The 17,432-nt window shown below is 38.7% G+C and overlaps 3 protein-coding genes across 43 annotated transcripts in view; 1 reads left to right on the top strand and 2 right to left on the bottom strand.

The window, feature by feature from the left end:
* The window catches only part of LOC110972485 (zinc finger protein OZF-like), a 657,596-nt gene that overhangs the window by 476,616 nt on the left and 163,548 nt on the right, over window positions 1–17,432 (bottom strand). The window contains exon 2 of one of the 2 annotated variants that reach the window (XM_051942972.1): window positions 3,878–3,979. The gene's annotated coding sequence lies outside the window, so the exon portion shown is untranslated. Of the gene's footprint in view, window positions 1–3,877; window positions 3,980–10,722; window positions 10,846–17,432 lie in introns of those variants that run through there. The other variant, XM_051942973.1, reaches the window with a different exon arrangement.
* The window catches only part of LOC127531946 (gastrula zinc finger protein XlCGF26.1-like), a 217,991-nt gene that overhangs the window by 66,619 nt on the left and 133,940 nt on the right, over window positions 1–17,432 (top strand). For 4 of the 36 annotated variants that reach the window (XM_051942491.1, XM_051942492.1, XM_051942490.1 and 1 more), the window contains one exon: window positions 16,648–16,921. The exons of 23 other annotated variants lie outside the window; for them this stretch is intronic. The gene's annotated coding sequence lies outside the window, so the exon portion shown is untranslated. Of the gene's footprint in view, window positions 1–15,828; window positions 16,035–16,647; window positions 16,922–17,432 lie in introns of those variants that run through there. 9 more of the 36 variants (XM_051942512.1, XM_051942493.1, XM_051942502.1 and 6 more) reach the window with 7 other exon arrangements.
* Window positions 1–17,432, bottom strand: part of LOC127532011 (zinc finger protein 615-like) — a 190,934-nt gene that overhangs the window by 70,675 nt on the left and 102,827 nt on the right. The gene's annotated exons all lie outside the window — the stretch shown is intronic.

Below are 17,432 nucleotides of genomic sequence, written 5' to 3'. Positions count from 1 at the left end.
TGATTGATAATGGCAAGAAAGATTTCCTGAATCTTTCAGTCCTGCCGCGCAGGGATAGGTTTTTGTGACTTCAGTCACTGAAGGCACTTCTCAGATCTCTGTATTCAGCTTCATGTCCATTTCTGATACATGCCATGATAGCAGTGTCATCAGAGTATTTCTGAATGTGGCAGGACTCAATGCTGTATTTGAAGTCAGATATATACAGTGGGAACAGGAATGGAGACAGAACTGTTCCTTGTGGAGTCCCAGTACTACTCATTAATGTCCCAGAAACACAGTTTCCCAGTCTGACAAACTGTGGCCTTCCTGTCAGGTAATCTGTGATCCATGAAACACAGGAAGGATCCACTCCCATCTCTGTGAGCTTGTCTTTGAGGATGGTGGGTTGGATGGAGTTGAATGCATTTGAAAAATCAAAGAACATGATTCTCACATAAACTCCAGGTTCTTGCAGATGAGTCAGGGCACGGTGAAGCATGAAGAGGATGGCATCATCCACTCCAATGTGTTCTTTGTAAGCAAACTGCAAGGAATCTAGTTTGTCTTTGACCTCAAGCCTCAGTAGACGTAAAACCAGCTGCTCCACAGTTCTCATGATGTGTGAGGTCAGGGCAATAGGTCTCTCGTCATTTAGTTCAGCTGGACATTTGATTTTTGGTACAATACAGGATGTTTTCCATAGAGCAGGCAGTCTTTGCAGGTATGACTGTGTCTCTACAGAAGCTGATGTATTCAGTAAAACAATCAACCTGTCTGTCAATGTTCATACTGTCCTCATTTGTTTCCAGAAGCACATTCCAGTCTGTTGATTCAAAGCAGTCCCTTAGAGCTTCACTGGCTTGAGGAGTCCCATCTTCTGATTTTGACTTTAGTTGCAGGCTGTCTCAGCACACAAGGTTTATAACAGGTCTTCAGATAAACCAAGTTATGATCTGAGCTGCCCAGTGGTGGTAAGGCAGTAGCTCTGTAAGCTTCTTTGACATTGGCATACAGCAGGTCCAGGGTTTTATTCTCTCTGGTAGGGCAGTTAAACTGTGTAAATCCAGTCAGATGAGAGGAGAGGCTGACATGATTGAAATCTCCTGATACAGTGCTTTGTGAAAGTATTCGGTCCCCTTGAACTTTTCAACCTTTCGCCACATTTCAGGCTTCAAACAAAGATATAAAATTTTAATTTTGTGTCAAGAATCAACAACAAGTGGGACACAATTGTGAAGTGGAACGAAATTTATTGGATATTTTAAACTTTTTTAACAAATAAAAACCTGAAAAGTGGGGCGTGCAATATTATTCGGCCCCCTTGCATTAATACTTTGTAGCGCCACCTTTTGCTGCAATTACAGCTGCAAGTCGCTTGGGGTATGTCTCTATCAGTTTTGCACATCGAGAGACTGAAATTCTTGCCCATTCTTCCTTGCAAAACAGCTCGAGCTCAGTGGGTTGGATGGAGAGCGTTTGTGAACAGCAGTCTTCAGCTCTGCCCACAGATTCTCGATTGGATTCAGGTCTGGACTTTTGACTTGGCCATTCTAACACCTGGATACGTTTATTTGTGAACCATTCCATTGTAGATTTGGCTTTATGTTTTGGATCATTGTCCTGTTGGAAGATAAATCTCCGTCCCAGTCTCAGATCTTTTGCAGACTCCAACAGGTTTTCTTCCAGAATGCTCCTGTATTTGGCTCCATTCATCTTCCCATCAATTTTAACCATCTTCCCTGTCCCTGCTGAAGAAAAGCAGGCCCAAACCATGAGGCTGCCACCACCATGTTTGACAGTGGGGATGGTGTGTTCAGGGTGATGAGCTGTGTTGCTTTTACGCCAAACATATCGTTTTGCATTGTGGCCAAAAAGTTGGATTTTGGTTTCATCTGACCAGAGCACCTTCTTCCACATGTTTGGTGTGTCTCCCAGGTGGCTTGTGGCAAACTTAAAACGAGACTTTTTATGGTCATCTTTGAGAAATGGCTTTCTTCTTGCCACTCTTCCATAAAGGCCAGATTTGTGCAGTGTACGACTGATTGTTGTCCTATGGACAGACTCTCCCACCTCAGCTGTAGATCTCTGCAGTTCATCCAGAGTGCTCATGGGCCTCTTGGCTGCATCTCTGATCAGTCTTCTCCTTGTTGGAGGTGAAAGTTTAGAGGGACGGCCGGGTCTTGGTAGATTTGCAGTGGTCTGATACTCCTTCCGTTTCAATATGATTGCTTGTACAGTGTTCCTTGAGATGTTTAAAGCTTGGGAAATCTTTTTGTATCCAAATCCGGCTTTAAACTTCTCCACAACAGTATCTCGGACCTGCCTGGTGTGTTCCTTGGTCTTCACAATGCTCTCTGCACTTTAAACAGAACCCTGAGACTATCACAGAGCAGGTGCATTTATACGGAGACCGATTACACACAGGTGGATTCTATTTATCATCATCAGTCATTTAGGACAACATTGGATCATTGAGAGATCCTCACTGAACTTCTGGAGTGAGTTTGCTGCACTGAAAGTAAAGGGGCCGAATAATATTGCACACCCCACTTTTCAGTTTATTTGTTAAAAAAAAGTTTAAAATATCCAATAAATTTCATTCCACTTCACGATTGTGTCCCACTTGTTGATTCTTGACAAAAAAATTACAATTTTATATCTTTATGTTTGAAGCCTGAAATGTAACGAAAGGTTGAAAAGTTCAAGGGGGCCGAATACTTTCACAAGGCACTGTATCATTATTTCACAAGTGCCTCAGGATGTTGAGTCTAGGGCTGCAACTAACGACGCATCGACGAATCGTCTGAGCATGATACGTCATCAAAAGCGGAAGTAAACGCGCAATGCAACAGAAATCAGCGTCCGACCGGAGCACGGAACACGGACGGACATCGGCGCTGCATGGTGCATATATTATGTACGCATGACGCAGCGCGGACATCCGCGATCTATCGTAAACGCCGATGTCAGCGTTTACTACACAGCTGTATCTACATGCGGACCTCCGTGCTTTATCGTGCATACATAATATATGCACGATGCAGCGCCGATGTCCGTCCGTGTTCCGCGCTCCGGTTGGACGGAGATTTTTGTTGCATTGCGCGTTCACTTCCGCTTTTGATGACGTATCGCGCTCAGACAATTCGTCGATGCGTCGCTAGTTGCAGCCCGAGTTGAGTCTGTATCCTCGCTACAGTATCATGCAAAACATCACATGGAACCAAGTCAGTTGCCTTGGGTGGAATATATACAAGTATTGTTATGATGTGACTGAACTCCTTTGGAACATAGTATGGCCGAAGTCCATAGTCAAGTCCAAGATTGTGAAGAAAGTAATAAAAATTCTCTCTCTCTCAAAAAAAATCTCTCTTTCATTATTCTGGCATTTAAAGATAATTTTGGTCATCTTAACGAACATAAAACAGGAGAAGCATTGCCAGATTTAATGTCAGATCGTGTAAATTAAAAAAAAGGGTTATGTGTCGTTTATACAGTGTAAGTAAACTTTAGGGTTCAACTGTCTGAATTTCTTGAGAAGGAAAAGGCTGGTAAACTCACAATGCTCAAAAGTATTATTCTCTACCAAAGAAAATGCTGCTCTTTACCTTCCTGAACAACTTGCTTGAAAAACAAGACTTTTCTTCCGTCACTTTTCTTCATCAACATGCAAGACATTTTCATAAAGTATGATCAGCAGCTAGTTCAGCCTCAAACAAAAAACAAGCAGCTTCCTAGCAGTCCACCATTATATCCTCAGTACAGCTGCTTCTGCAGAGCTACATCTCTCCAGCCAATGTCACCTGGCTTTGGTCGGCCCATCTAACCAACTGGAGCAACTTTGGACATTTTAAAGAACAAATTAATGATAATAATGTTACAGTGGTATGTTTCTCACTTTTTGTGAAGAATCCATGTTTCCTCCGTTGTTGAGCTAAGACTAAATGGCTGCCAACATTCCTCTGCTCCTCCGTCAGACTCTCCTCCTCCTGCCAATCACCTGTCACATCAAACACATCTTCATTAGGATACCACTCTATACACAAGTGTCAGACTGTCCAATATGTTCATCAGCCAACATAGAGGACACATTTCAACTCAATAGTTCACTTTTAGCTCCTTTCAATTTCACCTAAAACTGATACAAATGAACTTAAAGTGTTAAAAATAAGGAACATACACAGAAAACAGACATGGAAAAAGAGAATAAAGAGAACATAAAGATGCTACTGCAGTATGGAGTAAGATTACTGTCAAAAGTATTCATCCACAATTCTAACCATTCGTATTCGTAATGTTAAACGTTTGTATGTTAATAAAAAATGTGTACACAAAATTCTGCTGTCATATGCATGAGTTTGATAAATTAAGGGTTAGGATTGTTTTTACGAGTATGAACCTAAAAGTTGTGAGTGCAACTCTAATTTCTACGAAGTCTTCCCTGTGAGGACGAATTCAAGTTTATGGGTACGAGTAGAAAAATACTGGAATGACGTCACATAGGTCACAGGGGAAGGTAATCGAACACAGATTGCTCCAAACGCGCATGCGCCATTTATAAAGAGTAGACGCCGGGTGGACCCGGTGGACCTACCGGGGCAGGTGACGCCTCACAGGTCAAGTAAATAACACATCCAACTTCTTGTAATTTATTTATTTCATGAAACTGTACTGTTTTAATTGATATACAGTTTATGGACGAAAGACGGTACTGCTTAGCTTGCACGCTAACGAGCCGGGCCGGTGACACATTAGCCTTCTAATGCAAGGAGGCTAATGAGGAGGCTAAGGAGGCTTAATAACAAAACAAACATAATTTGAGATTATGAATCGTGGCAATTGGCGTATGAATCAGCCCATTGTACAGCCTAAATTGCTGTAAATTAAGTCCAGTTTTAGTTCTTTGCAAACTCAGGCACGTGCATTAGTTTAGTTTACAATGAATCTGGCGGAGTTCGGTAAAGTTGGAAAGCTATTCACAGATTCGGACTTCCGGCATCAATAACTCATGAGATATATGTTGTCAAAACATGAACGATGCCTCTTTCAAATCGTTGTAAGGTAGACAATGTGCTACAAGGCCAATTTTATCAAAAGTCGCTGTATTTCAAGCTACAGAAATAACATTGGCGTCTATGAGCAGCCGGCGGTGCAACGAGTGAACAGGGACCGTCTGCAAATAGCAAAACCGCTGCAACAGCGAAAAGAGACACTGCACATATATTCAATAACTTTACTCTTGTACCCTGTAGAGCCACTAAAATCACTGGAGCCATGAATCGGCTGCGGCTGGTCAAACTACAACTCTTTGTTTGGTGCTAAATGAAAAATTGAATTTTAAGGATTTTTTATGTTTTGTATGATTATTTTATGAGTATTAAAATGGCACTTTTCTTCATGTATGTGGTATATTTTATATAACACACAGGAAAAATGGCATAAGGGCATAGTGTACTTGTTTGTCCAAACACATAATTCTGTATAGTAATGGAATTTACAATCCTTACCAAAGAGAGTATCAGATAATGCCAATATGCCAAACAAACTGTTTAGACTGTCACCTCAAGTACTGATGATTGAGAAGAAAGACGATAAGACACTTTATTGCAAAGTTTCAGTGTCAATTGATTCATTTATACCATAATGTTAAATTGAGAGTAATATTTTTCTAGTTAAGGACTGTACAGACAATACTTGGAGGTAATAAACCTGACGGTCTGACCAGCACAGGTCACAGCAAGTACACTATGCCCTTATGCCATTTTTCCTGTGTGTTATATAAAATATACCACATACATGAAGAAAAGTGCCATTTTAATACTCATAAAATAATCATACAAAACATAAAAATTCCTTAAAATTCAGATTTTTAATTTAGCGCCAAAGCAAGAGTTGTAGTTTGACCAGCAAGAGCCCATTCATGGCTCCAGTGATTTTAGTGGCTCTACAGGGTACAAGAGTAAAGTTATTGAATATATGTGCAGTGTCTCTTTTCGCTGTTGCAGCGGTTTTGCTATTTGCAGACGGTCCCTGTTCACTCGTTGCACCGCCGGCTGCTCATAGACGCCAATGTTATTTCTGTAGCTTGAAATACAGCGACTTTTGATAAAATTGGCCTTGTAGCACATTGTCTACCTTACAACGATTTGAAGGAGGCATCGTTCATGTTTTGACAACATATATCTCATGAGTTATTGATGCCGGAAGTCCGAATCTGTGAATAGCTTTCCAACTTTACCGAACTCCGCCAGATTCATTGTAAACTAAACTAATGCACGTGCCTGAGTTTGCAAAGAGCTAAAACTGGACTTAATTTACAGCAATTTAGGCTGTACAATGGGCTGATTCATACGCCAATTGCCACGATTCATAATCTCAAATTATGTTTGTTTTGTTATTAAGCCTCCTTAGCCTCCTCATTAGCCTCCTTGCATTAGAAGGCTAATGTGTCAGGAAACCCTGTCTGTGTTGCGTTTGCTGACATGTTGATTGTTTACTCTGTAGTAATTGGACATTCTTGCTCATTAGCCTGTGCACGCTAAATTCACATTCCAGCGTCTGCAACTCGACCACCGATTGAGATGTAGGAGGTGAAGTGAGCAATGTCACTGTGACGCCACCATCATACGCAGGCGGATTTTTCGCGACAAAGACTTTATCTGTGTTGACCATAGACTGTATTCTATGGTATTGACTGGCATTGACTGAAAGTTTGATTTCAGACATGAAACGCTCAGCTGCACCTTCAACTGTTGTGGGAAGATATAGTTTACGCGGACGCCACCACACACCTTGGCAGTGAGGGGGATGAAATGACGTTTCAGTAAAAGTGCGGGTGTCACAATACCCACACCACCCACACTACAGAATTCCTAATGTTTTCATTCCCTTATTTTTAATCAGACAATAAAACAACTGTGAACTACTGAGTGAAACGTGGCCCATACCTGTTAAGCCGCCACTATGCCGATAGAGTTGTGTTTCATCTCGCAAGTTACAGCTAACTCAGGGGAATGCAAATTTGATTGGCTGGTAGCGTCACATGGGGCGCTGCGTCGGCTCAAAGCAGAGAAGCACTATTTTATATATATTATATGCAGTGTTGGGCAGTAACGTCACTACAAATAGCGTTGTTAGTAGTTTAACTACATTTTTCTGTAACGACGTGATAGCGTCGTTGCTTACAAAATGCAACCAATAGAAGCGGAGGAACTGTTGATGTCGTCATTCAACAATCCCTTCCTGCGACTTCACTGGATCCACACACACACAGACGCTGGCTTCAGTTCACTGAGAGATGGCAGAGAAGGAGGGAGAAGACGAGGTGCAACCGAAGGAGTCAGAGTCACCGTGGCCCTACCTAAATAGTTATATGAGTTTTTGTGAAAAAACGGAGAAAAGTTGTTTTCAGATGCCTACTGTGCCAGCCCAAGGCGAAGTTTCTGTCAACTTCAAAGACGTCAAATACAAATCTGAGAACCCATATACAGGTGTAGGCATGTAACGATATGAAAATTTGACATCACAATAATTGTTATCAAAATTATCACGGGTATCGAACATATTTCACAATAGTGAAATATGTTTAAAAAGTACTCATAGGCACACTTAAATCAATGAACAATGTTTTTATTTTAGAAAAAAACAATCAAAATATGAACTTAAACCTTAAATAGCATATTAATAAGATGAAAAAATTAAAGAGGGGACCTTAAAAGAGCCAGGAGGTAGTCCGTTTGCTTGAAAGCAACATTAGGAATAACAATGTACAACAAAAAAAGTAAGGTGCCACTGCCTCATAAACATTAACAAATAAATAAAATTTAAATAAAATTACATTCTTTATATTGTGCAAATAGTAAGAATCTTCACATTCAGTGCTCAGAAATATCTAGTCTTACAAATATAATGTAATACAATAACACTACTATATAAAACAAAGTAAAAATTATTTCGTGAAAGAACTTTATAGTGAGGCACAGCAACCTTCATCAGCTTCAAAAATCCAGGCCTCTCAACAGTTTGAAATGGCATCATGTCTTTTGCAATAAAATATGAGATAGCTGCTGTGAGGTCTTTGGCATGTTTCGATGTCAGTGCAAGCCTTCCTTTCAAACGCCTGGGTTATTGTTTGTGCCACTGTGACCGAAGAAGTAGAAGATGTTGGAGGATTTGTCCTGGTTCTGTCCACCACACGCCCTCTCTGTAAATAAGAGGAAAGCAAATTTATAATGGTTATTATTAAATTATTATTATTCATCATCACACACGCGCACGCACACACACACACGCACCCCCCTCCCCAACCACCCACACCCACCATGTAATGCTGTCTTCTGAACATTAACCGGACTTTCTGTCGGCAACAACGGTGCATTTAGCTTTAGCCACGGAACTAGTATTGTGCCGGAGCAGAAACGAGACGAACACGCACAGTTTTCACGGTTCCCTAAGCCCCACATGCATTAATTTCAAGTTAACTTACCTTTAACTCGCTGCACAGTTGCGGGTCCCGTAGATGAGCCAGCTGTTGGATGTGTTTCCACCCTTTGCCGATATTTTCTTGTGGCATTTTCGGCAGACTGGGCTGCTTTCTTCCACCAGTCTCCCTTGGGCGTCTTTATAAAAACCGAAGTACGCCCAGACTTCGGACTTGGTACGTTTGGACGGTGAAAAAAATCTCTCCACTGCCAGTGTCCTCCGCCATATTTACGAGTTGTTTACTGCGCGGGGCGCATGTATCCGAGCGGCTGCCTGCTGCTGCACTTCTCACAACAGTAGTAGGCCTATTCCTGAGATTTTCCGGATTGTGGCAATCAAACACGGTTTAACGGTAATTAAAATTTGAAACGGTAGTACTAACCGTCAGACATTTTACCGCGGTTTATCATTTTAACCGGTAATCGTTACATCCCTATACAGGTGACTACCGAATATGCACAACCAGCAGCAATTAGCTAACCACCATATGTCAACCGCAGTATAAGATGCACACACAAACGAGCTACTTTTCAACATCTAAAATTCGCGTGGCAGTAAATTAAATAAATTAAGCGTAAGGTTGTGGTGGCAGTGTGTGAATGTGTATAAATTGGGGGATTAAATAATTAAACTGATACATATAGGAGGGAAGAGGTATGGGAGAAAACGAGGTAACAGTAAAACCTAAATCTGTCTTCTTCAGTATTACTGTTAACACTAATGAGCAAATGGCTGAAAAAAATAACAGAAAGAGTAACAAAAGTGATGGCATAAATGATTAAATATCTTAATCTTACACTCAAGACCAAAACTGAGTTAAGTAGTAGTGGATACAGCACTTTGGGAAAGCATTGAATGAATTTACATAGATATTACACTTAAGAAATAAAACTTGATTTAATACCCAACGTGAATACCCAAATTATGTATAATATTGTCTTACTATAATATTGCTTACTTTATATGGAAATTATATCAAATGTAACCTATTATACCCTCCAACGTAAGTGGTGTGTTAATATAAGCTACTGCAACTTAATTATCAGATACATTATGTCTGCAATACAAACTAAAAAGAAAATCAAAACAATGATTTCTAATGTAAAAAGGTTGATTCATTTGAAATATAGCTCCACATATTCCTCAGTGTATCAACTTACTAAGTTTGGAGCATTGAGAACAAAAATGATGGTTTAATAATAAACAAGTCAGCATTTTCTTGTCTCCGTTTGACTGACTTCATTAGTCCCTGAAATTTTTTGGTAAGAAAAAAAAGTATCTTGAATGTATTAAGCGACTTTGGCCATATTGCTGTAGCTTAGCTTGCTACATTTCTGTAGGTCATAGCTTCAGTGTAGTAAAGCTTGATTTAACACGGAGTAGCTGGTAGCTTAGCTCATTATAGTTTCCAAGTAGCTTGTCCAACACTGATTATATGCCTTAATGTTGCCCAGAAAATACGGTGACAACAGACATGCATGCGCATAACTTGTAACCCATTTGCATTGACAAGGGGAGGATAAATATTTCTCCAGGACAAGTTAACCGTTTCCAGGACATTTGACCTTTTTTTTTCTCATTTTCGATATGTTTTCCATGACTGGAAAATTGGTCAGTTGTTTTCCAGGATTTCCAGGACGCGAGGGAACCCTGTTACTGCATTCAGCAAATAGTAACAACCATTCCTCATGGACATTTTCACCACATTGGCAAATGCTACTTCACTCAGTTTATGTTTGTCAACCTCAACACCACATAAACTGAAGCAACAAATCATGGCATGACCAATATCCAACCCAATACTATACCACACATGAATTTATCTGCAGTTTAAAGAGTTGATTGTCAATCACAGTTTAACAAATTACTCTGAGCATTTTTATCAAAAAAATTTTAAACCATTTTATACTTTTTACTTCATGGTTTTAAAATTATTTAAAGTGCATAAATTGCTTTTAAAGTGCAATCATTTCCATATCCAATAAATAAATAAAGGGCATCGTAAAAACCCACCATTACAAACAGGCTGAATTCACTGGTCTTAGCTGGAACCCTCTAATTAGCACCAATTAGCCTGCAATCTTATTTTCAACTGAACGATTACAAAACACACAGCAATTATTGGTAAACAGACAAAGTTGACAATAAGCCGCTCGTGCTTGACGTCGATCTCCGTGGCTAATGCTAATGCTAACACATACTGCAGTGGCACACATCGGCAGCTTAAACAGTCTTTTACAGTCTCCAGAATTCTGCTCTTACCGGCTGCAACACGGATTTTGGAGATGAAGGCAATCCTGCACAGTTTGCCGCAGATCTTGATGCTTTCCCTACAGAAACTCACGCACACTTTGTTTGAACGCGGTCACTTATCTCAGTTCCTCCTCAGCGCTGCCTGTGTCCCCTTTCATGCCGCCGGTGGCAAACCTGCAGCCGCAGATTGTTTCCGCCCCAGCTGAGTGTAGAACTTGTGCGTAAATGCTTCTCCTTTGAATTTTCAGCTCCTTCCAGTTTGACTTGACACATAGACTGCTTTGCACTCTGTGTCACTTGTACCTTCAGAGCTCTGAATAAAAGAACAAAAGATTTATTGCAAAGAACAAAAAGGTTTTGTCTCCACAGCAGCTTGTTATGAAAATGATTGTATTTGATGATTGAATGTTCTTATTCTTTGTAATACTGTGTGATGTGTGCTAAAAGAGAAACAAGGACACGAGCTATCATCAATGTTATTTCATCTTACATGTCTAATTTAAAAAAAATATGACATTATATAAATATGCACTACTGTTCAAAAGTTTGAGGTCACTTAGAAATGTCCTTTTTCTTGAAATCCTTTTTTTTCAATGAAGATAGCATTAAATAAATGATAAATCCAGTCTAGACCTTATTAATGTGGTAATTGACTGTTCTAGCTGGAAACAGCTGATTTTTAATGGAATATCTCCATAGGGGTACAGAGGAACATTTCCAGCAACCATCACTCCTGTGTTCGAATGCTACATCTTCTGGCAGACACAGACAATCAGCCTGAAATAATGTATATCCCCCTCATGACATGTTCTGGTAGATCCTTCTGTGTCGTCACTTGTGTTGAGAATTTCTGAATAAATGCTCTGAAGTTGTGATGATCAACAGAGGGGGGATTTCGAAACAAAAACCAAAACCAAAACGCCAATATCTAAAGATAAGATACCCTGGTGGAATTGAGTCTGTCAGTGTGATAAAATGCTCACAGTGGTGTTGATTTTACTGTATCAGAAGTTGAAAAGATTGATCTAAAGATTGAATTACAGCACGTTTGAATCTAGTTCCCACCCAGAGGGTATTGAGCCTACGTTTAGTTAGCAGGATGATCGCCTAGCAACATTACACTTTATTACAAAAAGGAGAAGGAAAAGACATTGTTAGGCAGCGTGATGAATACTATTAACTGGGCAAGACACCATGTATAGCAAAAGCATTGATTTAGACAGAAATGTCACGTGCTACATCACCAAACATGCTTGAGAATCAAAGCATGATCATAACTATCCACGTTTTGGTTTATTAATAAACTACGCTGATATCTAAACACAGGATTATATGTATTATATATTATATAGTATATCTTTCTGTCTGTTTCTAAACATTTTGCATCTTTTAATGTTATTTTTTGTTCCATTTTGATTATTTTGTGCCTTAATGTTGACTATTTTGTGGTCCATTTTGGTCATTTTGCATTTTATTGGATCATTTTGGTCATTTTGAGACTAATTTTGGTCATTTTGTGTCAGAATGTGTTTAATTTTGATCAGTTTACATATTTTGGTCTGTTTTCAAACATGTTGCATCTTTTCATGTTTTTTTGTGGGAATTTTGGTTATTTTGCATCAAGTTTTGGTCATTTATGTGTCTAATTCAGGTAATGTTACATCTCTTTATGTTGTTTTTGTACCATTGTACCAGAACTTCCTTAATCTTGTGTGTGATGGAGAAGAATAAAGGGCTGTGGCTAAAAATCCTGACTCTGAGTTCTTCATTACAAACACACATTATATCAGCTGTCTATTATTCATCTGCTTTATTCTACTCAACATGGAACACAAAGATCAGAACAGGCAGAAATTTAAATATAGAATATCATCTAATTTACAATTTATTTTTTAGTCCTTTCACTACTAAAATATGTATTTTTGTTTGAGTCTATAATTCTTCTTTAAAGTCCTAAATTTGATTAAATAGAATTACAAATGTCAACAAAAAGATCAGATCTTAATAATTTATCGTCTCCATAATGTAAAGTCACTTCTGTTCACCTTTTTGGTTCTGAATCAGAGAAAGCAGCATTTTCTCATCAATTCTGTCTCGTGCTTTAATCATTAATGTTTCAGGTCATCCTTGTTATTGAACTGTTTTCCATCATTATGAACTTTTCTTGCCATAAATCTCCATAACTTTCTGATGGGATTAAGGTGTGAGGACTTGGCAGTCAGTTCATCACATCTAGATCACTCTTTCCAAAGGATTCTGTGCTCTTCTGTGGTTTGTGGTAAATTCATCCTGAAATCCTTCCATTTCTCTTCTCAATATTCTACCAAATATGAAAGATTCCTTTGGAAGCAGATCTTCAAGGATTTTAGATTTGATTTCCAACAATCAGAATGTTAGAAGTTTCCCTGTTGATCATATTTTGGTGATAGTTTCTCCCAAATGTTTCAGCTCATTTTTACTGGAATATTCTGAAGTAAAGTTTGTGTTTTATGGTGAACGGATCAGATCTCACATTTAGTTTCAATCAAACCTTGAGGCTTCAGGAAAATACACACAGCTTTAAAATAATGTTGGATCATCTGCTGACTGTGTCGTTATTAAATGCTTTTATAGATTCATTATTTTTAACACTCGTGTCGTTTTAAAGTTTGAAAATGTGGAAAATAATAAACATTTTCACAGTGAAACTTCTGATGTCCACATTTTAACATTTTTGGGACATTTTTCAACATTTTTTGGTGGAAAAAGAAGAAATGTTTCTAAAGAACATTCACATAAAAATCAACCAAAATCCAGAGAATTTACTGGATTTTGGTTGATTTTTATGTGAATGTTCTTAAAGAAAATATCAGAAGTTTTACTGATAAATATGGAATCACTTTAGATATTTTTAGGATTTTTATGGAAGATTTTTACTCATTTTTTGAAAATATTTACAAGAATTTTCTTTGGTCTTTTCTTCTCCAAATTAGGGGGATTTTTTTTTTTAAATAAAACTTTTAAGGAATTATTGGAATTTTCTTCCTGAAGATTTTTGCCCATTTCCATAAATTTGGTGAATTTTTTTGCTGAATTTCTGGACTTTTTTTTCCTGTTTTTTGGTGCCGTAAATGAAGCCAACGGGAGGGTTGATATCCAGAGCTAATAATAAACAGCAGAGGACTGATGGGTCTCCTTGGTGTTTGCTCCTGTTAACATCTCATCTTCTAGTAGTTCCACATTGAAGGAATTCTGCTGGACAACATGTAGAGCATATGAATGAATTTTCAATCCAAAATAATGCAGTGAATGTCAAATAAAGTGGTGTTGAAGCTTGTCAGAAGCTTTCAATGAACGTAGAAAGAGTGTAAAAGCAGCATCCTCTACCAAATGAGCACAATCCATCAATCATCATCACAATATTTTGTCTGGTTTTTGTCTCATTTTTTTGTCTTTTTTAATCTGACTTTTGTGGTTTTGATCCTGTAGTAAAAAGCGGTCCGGCCCACTTGAGATCAAACTGGGCGAAATGTGGAACCTGAACTAAAATGAGTGTGACTCCCTGATTGAAAGCTTCTTTGAATGCGTCAAACAGTCATTCTCTAATATCAGCCCAGAAAAACGGATCAAAGTTGGTTGTAAGTCCATCTGGAGCCGCTGATTTCCCCAAAGACATTTTCATTCCAGCTCTATCAATCTCTCCAAACACATGCTTTTAAAGTCAGTCTGAGGAAGAAATGCTTTGACTTTTGAAAGAAAAAGCTGCTGAATGTAAATGCTGATAGAATCTAAATCTTTCACTGGATTTTGGTTGATTTTTATGTGAATATTCTTAAGAAATTCTTGTTGGTGTCATTTCTCAGTCAGCGTCTTCACTTCTTTCTGCACTTTTCCCACCTGTTCTTCCAGCTCCACTCTTTTCTTCTTGTATTCGGTAACCTCCTCTCTCATCACTGCTACCAGGCTGCACTTTTCCTCCATTTTTCTGCTCAGCTCTTCCATGTGTTTTTCCTGGATATCAAACCTGTCTGTGAGCAGATTGACAGCTTTCTCCTTTCTGTTCAGAGTCCTACACTTCATTTATTTAGACTAAACTTCAGATGAAACAAACTATGAGGGAGCGTTTGAAGATTTCAGGAAAGTGTTGCTGCTCAGAGCTCCATCTTACTGGAAGTCTCTCTGATCCAACTAACAAGTCAGGACTCTCTGGGATTCAGTCTGGGAAAAGTCATGTTGTTGATCCACCACTAGATGGAAGCAGAGACTCACACGCAAACCTCTGTCCCTGCAACCCATCAATAATCAATAACAACACTGATACATCATCAACCAATAAACCGAGATGACCAATATTTGTGATAGTTTTGAGTCATATTTTTGTATTTTTTCATATTTGTTGCGGTTATGAGGTATATTTCGGTCATTTTTTAAAATCTTTGTGGTAGTTTTATCTCATATTTTGGTCGTTTTATGCAGATTTCTGGTCACGTTATCCATTTCTTGGTCATTTTATTCCTATTTGTGATATTTTTAACACTAATATTTAAATGAATCTGATAATTCTCCATCATTTCTAACACTGTTGGGTCTAAACCTTCATATTTCAACATGTTAGTTTCCCTCTATGATCAGTAATACTGGAGGGTCTGAACCTCAGAATTTAAACCTGTCCTTTAAGGCACATATTCAATACACTGTAAAGAGACTGAAGCTTTTACTTGAATTTTATTTTAGAAATAAGTCTTGCTTTTCCTTTAGGGTGAAACAGAAACTGGTAGAGTCAACTTTTCTTCCGATTATTGATTATGGTGATGTGTTGTATATGAATGCCTCCGATCAATGCCTCCACATGCTGGATTGTGTGTCTCATGGTACTCTGAGGTTTATTACAAACTGTGGAGTTTTAACTCATCATTGTGTCTTATACGGGAAAGTAAATTGGCCTTCATTATATGTTCGCCGGCTTGGCCATTGGTATGTGCTGATTTACAAGGCCATTCTTCAGATGACTCCATCTTATTTATCACTCCTTTGAATTCCATCTAAAAGGTTAGCGGTTAAGCTAATTAAGCAGTCTATGTGTCAAGTCAAACTTGAAAGAGCTGAAAATTCAAAGGAGAAGCATTTAAGCACAGGTCCTACACTCAGCTGGGACGGAACCAATCTGCGGCTGCAGGTTTGCCACCGGCGGCATACATGGGGACACACGCAGCACTGAGGAGGAACTGAGAATGAATGACCGAGTTCAAACAAAGTGACCGTGAGTTTCTGTTGGGAAAGCATCAAGATCTGCGGCAAACTGTGCAGGATTGCCTTCATCTCCAAAATCCGTGTTGCAGCCGGTAAGAGCAGAATTCCGGAGACTCTAAAAGACTGTTTAAGCTGCTGATGTGTGCCACTGCAGTATGTGTTAGCATTAGCATTAGCCACGGAGTCAACTTTGTCTGTTTACCAATAATTGCTGTGTGTTTTGTAATTGTTCAGTTGAAAATAAGATTGCAGGCTAATTGGTGCTAATTAGAGGGTTCCAGCTAAGACCAGTGAATTCAGCCTGTTTGTAGTGGTGGGTTTTTACGATGCCCTTTATTTATTTATTGCATCTGGAAAGGATTGCGCTTTAAAAGCACTTTATGCACTTTAAATAATTTTAAAACCATGAAGTAAAAAGTATAAAATGGTTAAAGAAAAATTGGTATAAATGCTCAGAGTAATTTGTTAAACTGTGATTGACAATCAACTCTTTAAACTGCAGATAAATTCATGTGTGGTATAGTATTGGGTTGGATATTGCTCATGCCATGATTTGTCGCTTCAGTATATGTGGTGTTGAGGTTGACAAACATAAATTGAGTGGAGTAGCATTTGCCAATGTGGTGAAAATGTCCATGAGGAATGGTTGTTACTATTTGCTGAATGCAGTAATGCGAACACTGTCCTTTTGTGTTCTGTTTAAAGGTTTTTCACCTTAATCTATCAACTAAACGTATGGACTTATGGAAGTTGCCACCTCTGTATCTCATGAATTTGCGACCACTGCAAAATAAAAGAGGGAAAAGAAAGAAAACAACTGTCTGATTGATGAGTGGAGTCCTGCTCAAACCCTGGGTAGATGAAACATCCTTTTTCAAGTGGGGAAACTGCACAAAGTGAGAAAAATCATCAATGAGAATCACTTGTCATTGAAAGTGGGAGGACACTTGACACTATGGGAGAGTGCAAAGAACAGAGAGTGAGAGCTGCCTTTAAACAGAACACTGAGCAGTAAAATACATACACAAACTCAAGGGCGTAGGTTTGGTCTCAACATTGGTAGGGACGATATAACAGCATAACCTGCATGTACACTTTTTGCTGGGGACGGGACATTAATAAGACCAAACAGATTGGGTGAACGGGGGTCAGGGCTACATTTCTCACGAATATGAACTTAATTAATTGATAAGCTAAGTGATCAATGCAAAATAAATCTGTATTGACTTATACTAACTTTCATGTGTATTGGTTCAGGTGATAGTAATTAAATACATTTTAATAAATAAATAAATGCACTAATAGGTATTTGGTTTCAAAAGTGTAAAGTCACAACATGCTCTCGCCTTCTTTCCTTCTAAACCAGGCCGTTTACAAGAAAAGCAGCAGCATGTGTTTTTTTTTTGACTGTCAACACTTTCCTGTGAAACACAGACTGGGACCTCTCTCGCTAAGCAGCTTCTTGCTCACGCTTTTCTGGTTCTATATTT

The sequence above is a fragment of the Acanthochromis polyacanthus genome, chromosome 22 (genome assembly GCF_021347895.1).
Source record: "Acanthochromis polyacanthus isolate Apoly-LR-REF ecotype Palm Island chromosome 22, KAUST_Apoly_ChrSc, whole genome shotgun sequence".
Taxonomy (NCBI): domain Eukaryota; kingdom Metazoa; phylum Chordata; class Actinopteri; family Pomacentridae; genus Acanthochromis; species Acanthochromis polyacanthus.
Note: the sequence above shows the minus strand (reverse complement) of the source record. Positions and strands in the feature narration are given on the sequence as shown.